This window comes from Amblyomma americanum, chromosome 8, assembly GCF_052857255.1.
Source record: "Amblyomma americanum isolate KBUSLIRL-KWMA chromosome 8, ASM5285725v1, whole genome shotgun sequence".
Taxonomy (NCBI): Eukaryota; Metazoa; Arthropoda; class Arachnida; order Ixodida; family Ixodidae; genus Amblyomma; species Amblyomma americanum.
Window position 1 is genome coordinate 144,416,280 of NC_135504.1, and position 12,748 is coordinate 144,429,027.

A 12,748-nucleotide genomic window follows, 5' to 3' on the forward strand; every position below is an offset into this window, starting at 1 on the left:
AATACAAGTTCTGACGCAGTTCTGAGAGAAAACGTTTACACCTTTCTCTCGTCTACTCTTCGAGGACTTGTAAACTCGATGCTCGTGAATCTTGCTAGTTTCGATCTAAAACGATGAATCCCGTTGTTTTGAGCCGGAATACATGTTTTCGCGCAGTTCTGAGAGAAAAAGTTTACACCTTTCTCTCGTCTACTCTTCGACGACTTGTAAAATCGATGCTCGTGAATCTTGCTAGTTTTGATCTAAAACGATGTATCCCGTTGTTTTGAGCCGGAATACAAGTTTTCGTGCAGTTCTGAGAGAAAAAGTTTACACCTTTCTCTCGTCTACTCTTCGACGAGTTGTAAAATCGATGCTCGTGAATCTTGCTAGTTTCGATCTAAAACGATGTATTCCGTTGTTTTGAGCCGGAATATAAGTTTTCGCGCAGTTCTGAGAAAAAAAGTTTTCACCTTTCTCTCGTCTACTCTTCGACGACTAGTAAAATCGATGCTCGTGAATCTTGCTAGTTTCGATCTAAAACGATGTATCCCGTTTTTTTGAGCCGGTATACAAGTTCTCGCGCCGTTCTGAGAAAAAAGTTTACACCTTTCCCTCGTGTACTCATCGACGACTTGTAAAATCGATGCTTGTGAATCTTGCTAGTTTCGATCTAAAACGATGTATCCCCTTGTTTTGAGCCGGTATACAAGTTCTCGCGCCGTTCTGAGAAAAAAGTTTACACCTTTCCCTCGTGTACTCATCGACGACTTGTAAAATCGATGCTTGTGAATCTTGCTAGTTTCGATCTAAAACGATGTATCCCCTTGTTTTGAGCCGGAATACAAGTTTTCGTGCAGTTCTGAGAGAAAAAGTTTACACCTTTCTCTCGTCTACTCTTCGAGGACTTGTAAAATCGATGCTCGTGAATCTTGCTAGTTTCGATCTAAAACGATGCATTCCGTTGTTTTGAGCCGGAATACAAGTTTTCGCGCAGTTCTGAGAAAAAAAGTTTACAATTTTCTCTCGTCTACTCGTCGACGACTTGTAAAGTCGATGCTCGTGAATCTTGCTAGTTTCGATCTAAAACGATGTATTCCGTTGTTTTGAGCCGGAATACAAGTTTTCGCGCAGTTCTGAGAGAAAAAGTTTACACCTTTCTCTCGTCTACTCTTCGACGACTTGTAAAATCAATTCTCGTGAATCTTGCTAGTTTCGATCTACAACGATGTATCTCGTTGGTTTGAGCTGGAATACAAGTTTTCGCGCAATTCTGAGAGAAAAAGTTTACACCTTTCTCTCGTCTACTCTTCGACGACTTGTAAAATCGATGCTCGTGAATCTTGCTAGTTTCGATCTAAAACGATGTATCCCGTTGTTTTGAGCCGGAATACAAGTTTTCGTGCAGTTCTGAGAGAAAAAGTTTACACCTTTCGCTCGTCTACTCTTCGACGACTTGTAAAATCGATGCTCGTGAATCTTGCTAGTTTCGATCTAAAACGATGTATTCCGTTGTTTTGAGCCGGAATACAAGTTTTCGCGCAGTTCTGAGAGAAAAAGTTTACACCTTTCTCTCGTCTACTCTTCGACGACTTGTAAAATCGATGCTCGTTAATCTTGCTAGTTTCGATCTAAAACGATGTATCCCGTTGTTTTGAGCCGGAATACAAGTTTTCGCGCAGTTCTGAGAGAAAAAGTTTACAATTTTCTCTCGTCTACTCGTCGACGACTTGTAAAATCGATGGTCGTGAATCTTGCTAGTTTCGATCTAAAACGATGTATCCCGTTTTTTTGAGCCGGTATACAAGTTCCCGCGCAGTTCTGAGAAAAAGGTTTACACCTTTCCCTCGTGTACTCATCGACGACTTGTAAAAGCGATGCTTGAGAATCTTGCTAGTTTCGATCTAAAACGATGTATCCCGTTGTTTTGAGCCGGAATACAAGTTTTCGTGCAGTTCTGAGAGAAAAAGTTTACACCTTTCTCTCGTCTACTCTTCGAGGACTTGTAAAATCGATGCTCGTGAATCTTGCTAGTTTCGATCTAAAACGATGAATCCTGTTGTTTTGAGCCGGAATACAAGTTTTCGCGCAGTTCTGAGAGAAAAAGTTTACTCCTTTCTCTCGTCTACTCTTCGACGACTTGTAAAATCGATGCTCGTGAATCTTGCTAGTTTCGATCTAAAACGATGTATCCCGTTGTTTTGAGCCGGAATACAAGTTTTCGCGCAGTTCTGAGAGAAAAAGTTTACACCTTTCTCTCGTCTACTCTTCGACGACTTGTAAAATCAATTCTCGTGAATCTTGCTAGTTTCGATCTACAACGATGTATCTCGTTGGTTTGAGCTGGAATACAAGTTTTCGCGCAGTTCTGAGAGAAAAAGTTTACACCTTTCTCTCGTCTACTCTTCGACGACTTGTAAAATCGATGCTCGTGAATCTTGCTAGTTTCGATCTAAAACGATGTATCCCGTTGTTTTGAGCCGGAATACAAGTTTTTGTGCAGTTCTGAGAGAAAAAGTTTACACCTTTCGCTCGTCTACTCTTCGACGACTTGTAAAATCGATGCTCGTGAATCTTGCTAGTTTCGATCTAAAACGATGTATTCCGTTGTTTTGAGCCGGAATACAAGTTTTCGCGCAGTTCTGAGAGAAAAAGTTTACGCCTTTCTCTCGTCTACTCTTCGACGACTTGTAAAATCGATGCTCGTTAATCTTGCTAGTTTCGATCTAAAACGATGTATCCCGTTGTTTTGAGCCGGAATACAAGTTTTCGCGCAGTTCTGAGAGAAAAAGTTTACAATTTTCTCTCGTCTACTCGTCGACGACTTGTAAAATCGATGGTCGTGAATCTTGCTAGTTTCGATCTAAAACGATGTATCCCGTTTTTTTGAGCCGGTATACAAGTTCCCGCGCAGTTCTGAGAAAAAGGTTTACACCTTTCCCTCGTGTACTCATCGACGACTTGTAAAAGCGATGCTTGAGAATCTTGCTAGTTTCGATCTAAAACGATGTATCCCGTTGTTTTGAGCCGGAATACAAGTTTTCGTGCAGTTCTGAGAGAAAAAGTTTACACCTTTCTCTCGTCTACTCTTCGAGGACTTGTAAAATCGATGCTCGTGAATCTTGCTAGTTTCGAGTTTCGATCTAAAACGATGTATCCCGTTTTTTTTTTGAGCCGGAATACAAGTTTTCGCACAGTTCTGAGAGAAAAAGTTTACACCTTTCTCTCGTCTACTCTTCGACGACTTGTTATATCGATGCTCGTGAATCTTGCTAGTTTCGATCTAAAACGTTGTATTCCGTTGTTTTGAGCCGGAATACAAGTTTTCGCGCAGTTCTGAGAGAAAAAGTTTACACCTTTCTCTCGTCTACTCTTCGACGACTTGTAAAATTAATGCTCGTGAATCTTGCTACTTTCGATCTACAACGATGTATCTCGTTTTTTTGAGCCGGTATACAAGTTCCCGCGCAGTTCTGAGAAAAAGGTTTACACCTTTCCCTCGTGTACTCATCGACGACTTGTAAAAGCGATGCTTGAGAATCTTGCTAGTTTCGATCTAAAACGATGTATCCCGTTGTTTTGAGCCGGAATACAAGTTTTCGTGCAGTTCTGAGAGAAAAAGTTTACACCTTTCTCTCGTCTACTCTTCGAGGACTTGTAAAATCGATGCTCGTGAATCTTGCTAGTTTCGATCTAAAACGATGAATCCTGTTGTTTTGAGCCGGAATACAAGTTTTCGCGCAGTTCTGAGAGAAAAAGTTTACACCTTTCTCTCGTCTACTCTTCAACGACTTGTAAAATCGATGCTCGTGAATCTTGCTAGTTTCGATCTAAAACGATGTATCCCGTTGTTTTGAGCCAGAATACAAGTTTTCGCGCAGTTCTGAGAGAAAGTGTACACCTTTCTCTCGTCTACTCTTCGAAGACTTGTAAAATAGATGCTCGTGAATCTTGCTAGTTTCGATCTAAAACGATGTATCCCGTTTTTTTGAGCCGGAATACAAGTTTTCGCGCAGTTCTGAGAGAAAAAGTTTACACCTTTCTCTCGTCTACTCTTCGACGACTTGTTATATCGATGCTCGTGAATCTTGCTAGTTTCGACCTAAAACGTTGTATTCCGTTGTTTTGAGCCGGAATACAAGTTTTCGCACAGTTCTGAGAGAAAAAGTTTACACCTTTCTCTCGTCTACTCTTCGACGACTTGTAAAATCAATGCTCGTGAATCTTGCTAGTTTCGATCTACAACGATGTATCTCGTTGTTTTGAGCTGGAATAGAAGTTTTCGCGCAGTTCTGAGAGAAAAAGCTTACACCTTTCTCTCGTCTACTCTTCGAGGACTTGTAAAATCGATGCTCGTGAATCTTGCTAGTTTCGATCTAAAACGATGAATCCCGTTGTTTTGAGCCGGAATACATGTTTTCGCGCAGTTCTGAGAGAAAACGTTTACACCTTTCTCTCGTCTACTCTTCGACGACTTGTAAAATCGATGCTCGTGAATCTTGCTAGTTTTGATCTAAACGATGTATCTCGTTGTTTTGAGCTGGAATAGAAGTTTTCGCGCAGTTCTGAGAGAAAAAGTTTACACCTTTCTCTCGTCTACTCTTCGAGGACTTGTAAAATCAATGCTCGTGAATCTTGCTAGTTTCGATCTACAACGATGTATCTCGTTGTTTTGAGCTGGAATAGAAGTTTTCGCGCAGTTCTGAGAGAAAAAGCTTACACCTTTCTCTCGTCTACTCTTCGAGGACTTGTAAAATCGATGCTCGTGAATCTTGCTAGTTTCGATCTAAAACGATGAATCCCGTTGTTTTGAGCCGGAATACATGTTTTCGCGCAGTTCTGAGAGAAAACGTTTACACCTTTCTCTCGTCTACTCTTCGACGACTTGTAAAATCAATGCTCGTGAATCTTGCTAGTTTCGATCTACAACGATGTATCTCGTTGTTTTGAGCTGGAATAGAAGTTTTCGCGCAGTTCTGAGAGAAAAAGTTTACACCTTTCTCTCGTCTACTCTTCGAGGACTTGTAAAATCAATGCTCGTGAATCTTGCTAGTTTCGATCTAAAACGATGTAACCCGTTGTTCTGAGCCGGAATACAAGTTCTGACGCAGTTCTGAGAGAAAACGTTTACACCTTTCTCTCGTCTACTCTTCGAGGACTTGTAAACTCGATGCTCGTGAATCTTGCTAGTTTCGATCTAAAACGATGAATCCCGTTGTTTTGAGCCGGAATACATGTTTTCGCGCAGTTCTGAGAGAAAAAGTTTACACCTTTCTCTCGTCTACTCTTCGACGACTTGTAAAATCGATGCTTGTGAATCTTGCTAGTTTTGATCTAAAACGATGTATCCCGTTGTTTTGAGCCGGAATACAAGTTTTCGTGCAGTTCTGAGAGAAAAAGTTTACACCTTTCTCTCGTCTACTCTTCGACGACTTGTAAAATTAATGCTCGTGAATCTTGCTACTTTCGATCTACAACGATGTATCTCGTTTTTTTGAGCCGGTATACAAGTTCCCGCGCAGTTCTGAGAAAAAGGTTTACACCTTTCCCTCGTGTACTCATCGACGACTTGTAAAAGCGATGCTTGAGAATCTTGCTAGTTTCGATCTAAAACGATGTATCCCGTTGTTTTGAGCCGGAATACAAGTTTTCGTGCAGTTCTGAGAGAAAAAGTTTACACCTTTCTCTCGTCTACTCTTCGAGGACTTGTAAAATCGATGCTCGTGAATCTTGCTAGTTTCGATCTAAAACGATGAATCCTGTTGTTTTGAGCCGGAATACAAGTTTTCGCGCAGTTCTGAGAGAAAAAGTTTACACCTTTCTCTCGTCTACTCTTCAACGACTTGTAAAATCGATGCTCGTGAATCTTGCTAGTTTCGATCTAAAACGATGTATCCCGTTGTTTTGAGCCAGAATACAAGTTTTCGCGCAGTTCTGAGAGAAAGTGTACACCTTTCTCTCGTCTACTCTTCGAAGACTTGTAAAATAGATGCTCGTGAATCTTGCTAGTTTCGATCTAAAACGATGTATCCCGTTTTTTTGAGCCGGAATACAAGTTTTCGCGCAGTTCTGAGAGAAAAAGTTTACACCTTTCTCTCGTCTACTCTTCGACGACTTGTTATATCGATGCTCGTGAATCTTGCTAGTTTCGACCTAAAACGTTGTATTCCGTTGTTTTGAGCCGGAATACAAGTTTTCGCACAGTTCTGAGAGAAAAAGTTTACACCTTTCTCTCGTCTACTCTTCGACGACTTGTAAAATCAATGCTCGTGAATCTTGCTAGTTTCGATCTACAACGATGTATCTCGTTGTTTTGAGCTGGAATAGAAGTTTTCGCGCAGTTCTGAGAGAAAAAGCTTACACCTTTCTCTCGTCTACTCTTCGAGGACTTGTAAAATCGATGCTCGTGAATCTTGCTAGTTTCGATCTAAAACGATGAATCCCGTTGTTTTGAGCCGGAATACATGTTTTCGCGCAGTTCTGAGAGAAAACGTTTACACCTTTCTCTCGTCTACTCTTCGACGACTTGTAAAATCGATGCTCGTGAATCTTGCTAGTTTTGATCTAAACGATGTATCTCGTTGTTTTGAGCTGGAATAGAAGTTTTCGCGCAGTTCTGAGAGAAAAAGTTTACACCTTTCTCTCGTCTACTCTTCGAGGACTTGTAAAATCAATGCTCGTGAATCTTGCTAGTTTCGATCTACAACGATGTATCTCGTTGTTTTGAGCTGGAATAGAAGTTTTCGCGCAGTTCTGAGAGAAAAAGCTTACACCTTTCTCTCGTCTACTCTTCGAGGACTTGTAAAATCGATGCTCGTGAATCTTGCTAGTTTCGATCTAAAACGATGAATCCCGTTGTTTTGAGCCGGAATACATGTTTTCGCGCAGTTCTGAGAGAAAACGTTTACACCTTTCTCTCGTCTACTCTTCGACGACTTGTAAAATCAATGCTCGTGAATCTTGCTAGTTTCGATCTACAACGATGTATCTCGTTGTTTTGAGCTGGAATAGAAGTTTTCGCGCAGTTCTGAGAGAAAAAGTTTACACCTTTCTCTCGTCTACTCTTCGAGGACTTGTAAAATCAATGCTCGTGAATCTTGCTAGTTTCGATCTAAAACGATGTAACCCGTTGTTCTGAGCCGGAATACAAGTTCTGACGCAGTTCTGAGAGAAAACGTTTACACCTTTCTCTCGTCTACTCTTCGAGGACTTGTAAACTCGATGCTCGTGAATCTTGCTAGTTTCGATCTAAAACGATGAATCCCGTTGTTTTGAGCCGGAATACATGTTTTCGCGCAGTTCTGAGAGAAAAAGTTTACACCTTTCTCTCGTCTACTCTTCGACGACTTGTAAAATCGATGCTTGTGAATCTTGCTAGTTTTGATCTAAAACGATGTATCCCGTTGTTTTGAGCCGGAATACAAGTTTTCGTGCAGTTCTGAGAGAAAAAGTTTACACCTTTCTCTCGTCTACTCTTCGACGAGTTGTAAAATCGATGCTCGTGAATCTTGCTAGTTTCGATCTAAAACGATGTATTCCGTTGTTTTGAGCCGGAATATAAGTTTTCGCGCAGTTCTGAGAAAAAAAGTTTTCACCTTTCTCTCGTCTACTCTTCGACGACTAGTAAAATCGATGCTCGTGAATCTTGCTAGTTTCGATCTAAAACGATGTATCCCGTTTTTTTGAGCCGGTATACAAGTTCTCGCGCCGTTCTGAGAAAAAAGTTTACACCTTTCCCTCGTGTACTCATCGACGACTTGTAAAATCGATGCTTGTGAATCTTGCTAGTTTCGATCTAAAACGATGTATCCCCTTGTTTTGAGCCGGTATACAAGTTCTCGCGCCGTTCTGAGAAAAAAGTTTACACCTTTCCCTCGTGTACTCATCGACGACTTGTAAAATCGATGCTTGTGAATCTTGCTAGTTTCGATCTAAAACGATGTATCCCCTTGTTTTGAGCCGGAATACAAGTTTTCGTGCAGTTCTGAGAGAAAAAGTTTACACCTTTCTCTCGTCTACTCTTCGAGGACTTGTAAAATCGATGCTCGTGAATCTTGCTAGTTTCGATCTAAAACGATGCATTCCGTTGTTTTGAGCCGGAATACAAGTTTTCGCGCAGTTCTGAGAAAAAAAGTTTACAATTTTCTCTCGTCTACTCGTCGACGACTTGTAAAGTCGATGCTCGTGAATCTTGCTAGTTTCGATCTAAAACGATGTATTCCGTTGTTTTGAGCCGGAATACAAGTTTTCGCGCAGTTCTGAGAGAAAAAGTTTACACCTTTCTCTCGTCTACTCTTCGACGACTTGTAAAATCAATTCTCGTGAATCTTGCTAGTTTCGATCTACAACGATGTATCTCGTTGGTTTGAGCTGGAATACAAGTTTTCGCGCAGTTCTGAGAGAAAAAGTTTACACCTTTCTCTCGTCTACTCTTCGACGACTTGTAAAATCGATGCTCGTGAATCTTGCTAGTTTCGATCTAAAACGATGTATCCCGTTGTTTTGAGCCGGAATACAAGTTTTCGTGCAGTTCTGAGAGAAAAAGTTTACACCTTTCGCTCGTCTACTCTTCGACGACTTGTAAAATCGATGCTCGTGAATCTTGCTAGTTTCGATCTAAAACGATGTATTCCGTTGTTTTGAGCCGGAATACAAGTTTTCGCGCAGTTCTGAGAGAAAAAGTTTACACCTTTCTCTCGTCTACTCTTCGACGACTTGTAAAATCGATGCTCGTTAATCTTGCTAGTTTCGATCTAAAACGATGTATCCCGTTGTTTTGAGCCGGAATACAAGTTTTCGCGCAGTTCTGAGAGAAAAAGTTTACAATTTTCTCTCGTCTACTCGTCGACGACTTGTAAAATCGATGGTCGTGAATCTTGCTAGTTTCGATCTAAAACGATGTATCCCGTTTTTTTGAGCCGGTATACAAGTTCCCGCGCAGTTCTGAGAAAAAGGTTTACACCTTTCCCTCGTGTACTCATCGACGACTTGTAAAAGCGATGCTTGAGAATCTTGCTAGTTTCGATCTAAAACGATGTATCCCGTTGTTTTGAGCCGGAATACAAGTTTTCGTGCAGTTCTGAGAGAAAAAGTTTACACCTTTCTCTCGTCTACTCTTCGAGGACTTGTAAAATCGATGCTCGTGAATCTTGCTAGTTTCGATCTAAAACGATGAATCCTGTTGTTTTGAGCCGGAATACAAGTTTTCGCGCAGTTCTGAGAGAAAAAGTTTACTCCTTTCTCTCGTCTACTCTTCGACGACTTGTAAAATCGATGCTCGTGAATCTTGCTAGTTTCGATCTAAAACGATGTATCCCGTTGTTTTGAGCCGGAATACAAGTTTTCGCGCAGTTCTGAGAGAAAAAGTTTACAATTTTCTCTCGTCTACTCGTCGACGACTTGTAAAATCGATGCTCGTGAATCTTGCTAGTTTCGATCTAAAACGATGTATACCGTTGTTTTGAGCCGGAATACAAGTTTTCGTGCAGTTCTGAGAGAAAGTGTACACCTTTCTCTCGTCTACTCTTCGAAGACTTGTAAAATAGATGCTCGTGAATTTTGCTAGTTTCGATCTAAAACGATGTATCCCGTTTTTTTTTTGAGCCGGAATACAAGTTTTCGCGCAGTTCTGAGAGAAAAAGTTTACACCTTTCTCTCGTCTACTCTTCGACGACTTGTTATATCGATGCTCGTGAATCTTGCTAGTTTCGATCTAAAACGTTGTATTCCGTTGTTTTGAGCCGGAATACAAGTTTTCGCGCAGTTCTGAGAGAAAAAGTTTACACCTTTCTCTCGTCTACTCTTCGACGACTTGTAAAATCAATGCTCGTGAATCTTGCTACTTTCGATCTACAACGATGTATCTCGTTGTTTTGAGCTGGAATAGAAGTTTTCGCGCAGTTCTGAAAGAAAAAGTTTACACCTTTCTCTCGTCTACTCTTCGAGGACTTGTAAAATCGATGCTCGTGAATCTTGCTAGTTTCGATCTAAAACGATGTATCCCGTTTTTTTGAGCCGGTATACAAGTTCCCGCGCAGTTCTGAGAAAAAGGTTTACACCTTTCCCTCGTGTACTCATCGACGACTTGTAAAATCGATGCTCGTGAATCTTGCTAGTTTCGATCTAAAACGATGAATCCTGTTGTTTTGAGCCGGAATACAAGTTTTCGCGCAGTTCTGAGAGAAAAAGTTTACACCTTTCTCTCGTCTACTCTTCAACGACTTGTAAAATCGATGCTCGTGAATCTTGCTAGTTTCGATCTAAAACGATGTATCCCGTTGTTTTGAGCCAGAATACAAGTTTTCGCGCAGTTCTGAGAGAAAGTGTACACCTTTCTCTCGTCTACTCTTCGACGACTTGTAAAATAGATGCTCGTGAATCTTGCTAGTTTCGATCTAAAACGATGTATCCCGTTTTTTTGAGCCGGAATACAAGTTTTCGCGCAGTTCTGAGAGAAAAAGTTTACACCTTTCTCTCGTCTACTCTTCGACGACTTGTTATATCGATGCTCGTGAATCTTGCTAGTTTCGACCTAAAACGTTGTATTCCGTTGTTTTGAGCCGGAATACAAGTTTTCGCACAGTTCTGAGAGAAAAAGTTTACACCTTTCTCTCGTCTACTCTTCGACGACTTGTAAAATCAATGCTCGTGAATCTTGCTAGTTTCGATCTACAACGATGTATCTCGTTGTTTTGAGCTGGAATAGAAGTTTTCGCGCAGTTCTGAGAGAAAAAGCTTACACCTTTCTCTCGTCTACTCTTCGAGGACTTGTAAAATCGATGCTCGTGAATCTTGCTAGTTTCGATCTAAAACGATGAATCCCGTTGTTTTGAGCCGGAATACATGTTTTCGCGCAGTTCTGAGAGAAAACGTTTACACCTATCTCTCGTCTACTCTTCGACCACTTGTAAAATCGATGCTCGTGAATCTTGCTAGTTTCGATCTAAAACGATGTATTCCGTTGTTTTGAGCCGGAATACAAGTTTTCGCGCAGTTCTGAGAGAGAAAGTTTACACCTTTCTCTCGTCTACTCTTCGACGACTTGTAAAATCGATGCTCGTGAATCTTGCTAGTTTCGATCTAAAACGATGTATCCCGTTGTTTTGAGCCGGAATACAAGTTTTCGTGCAGTTCTGAGAGAAAAAGTTTACAATTTTCTCTCATCAACTCGTCGACGACTTGTAAAATCGATGCTCGTGAATCTTGCTAGTTTCGATCTAAAACGATGTATCCCGTTGTTTTGAGCCGGAATACAAGTTTTCGCGCAGTTCTGAGAAAAAAACGTTTACACCTTTCTCTCGTCTACTCTTCGACGACTTGTAAAATCGATGCTCGTGAATCTTGCTAGTTTCGATCTAAAACAATGTATCCCGTTTTTTTTGAGCCGGTATACAAGTTCTCGCGCAGTTCTGAGAAAAAAGTTTACACCTTTCCCTCGTGTACTCATCGACGACTTGTAAAAGCGATGCTTGTGAATCTTGCTAGTTTCGATCTAAAACGATGTATCCCGTTGTTTTGAGCCGGAATACAAGTTTTCGTGCAGTTCTGAGAGAAAAAGTTTACACCTTTCTCTCGTCTACTCTTCGAGGACTTGTAAAATCGATGCTCGTGAATCTTGCTAGTTTCGATTTAAACGATGAATCCTGTTGTTTTGAGCCGGAATACAAGTTTTCGCGCAGTTCTGAGAGAAAAAGTTTACACCTTTCTCTCGTCTACTCTTCGACGACTTGTAAAATCAATGCTCGTGAATCTTGCTAGTTTCAATCTACAACGATGTATCTCGTTGTTTTGAGCTGGAATACAAGTTTTCGCGCAGTTCTGAGAGAAAAAGTTTACACCTTTCTCTCGTCTACTCTTCGACGACTTGTAAAATCGATGCTCGTGAATCTTGCTAGTTTCGATCTAAAACGATGTATCCCGTTGTTTTGAGCCGGAATACAAGTTTTCGTGCAGTTCTGAGAGAAAAAGTTTAAACCTTTCTCTCGTCTACTCTTCGAGGACTTGTAAAATCGATGCTCGTGAATCTTGCTAGTTTCGATCTAAAACGATGAATCCCGTTGTTTTGAGCCGGAATACAAGTTTTCGCGCAGTTCTGAGAGAAAAAGTTTACACCTTTCTCTCGTCTACTCTTCGACGACTTGTAAAATCGATGCTTGTGAATCTTGCTAGTTTCGATCTAAAACGATGTATCCTGTTGTTTTGAGCCGGAATACAAGTTTTCGTGCAGTTCTGAGAGAAAAAGTTTACACCTTTCTCTTGTCTACTCTTCGACGAGTTTACTGTAAAATCGATGCTCGTGAATCTTGCTAGTTTCGATCTAAAACGATGTATTCCGTTGTTTTGAGCCGGAATACAAGTTTTCGCGCAGTTCTGAGAAAAAAACGTTTACACCTTTCTCTCGTCTACTCTTCGACGACTTGTAAAATCGATGCTCGTGAATCTTGCTAGTTTCGATCTAAAACGATGTATCCCGTTTTTTTGAGCCGGTATACAAGTTCTCGCGCAGTTCTGAGAAAAAAGTTTACACCTTTCCCTCGTGTACTCATCGACGACTTGTAAAAGCGATGCTTGTGAATCTTGCTAGTTTCGATCTAAAACGATGTATCCCGTTGTTTTGAGCCGGAATACAAGTTTTCGCGCAGTTCTGAGAGAAAAAGTTTACAATTTTCTCTCATCAACTCGTCGACGACTTGTAAAATCGATGCTCGTGAATCTTGCTAGTTTCGATCTAAAACGATGTATCCCGTTGTTTTGAGCCGGAATACAAGTT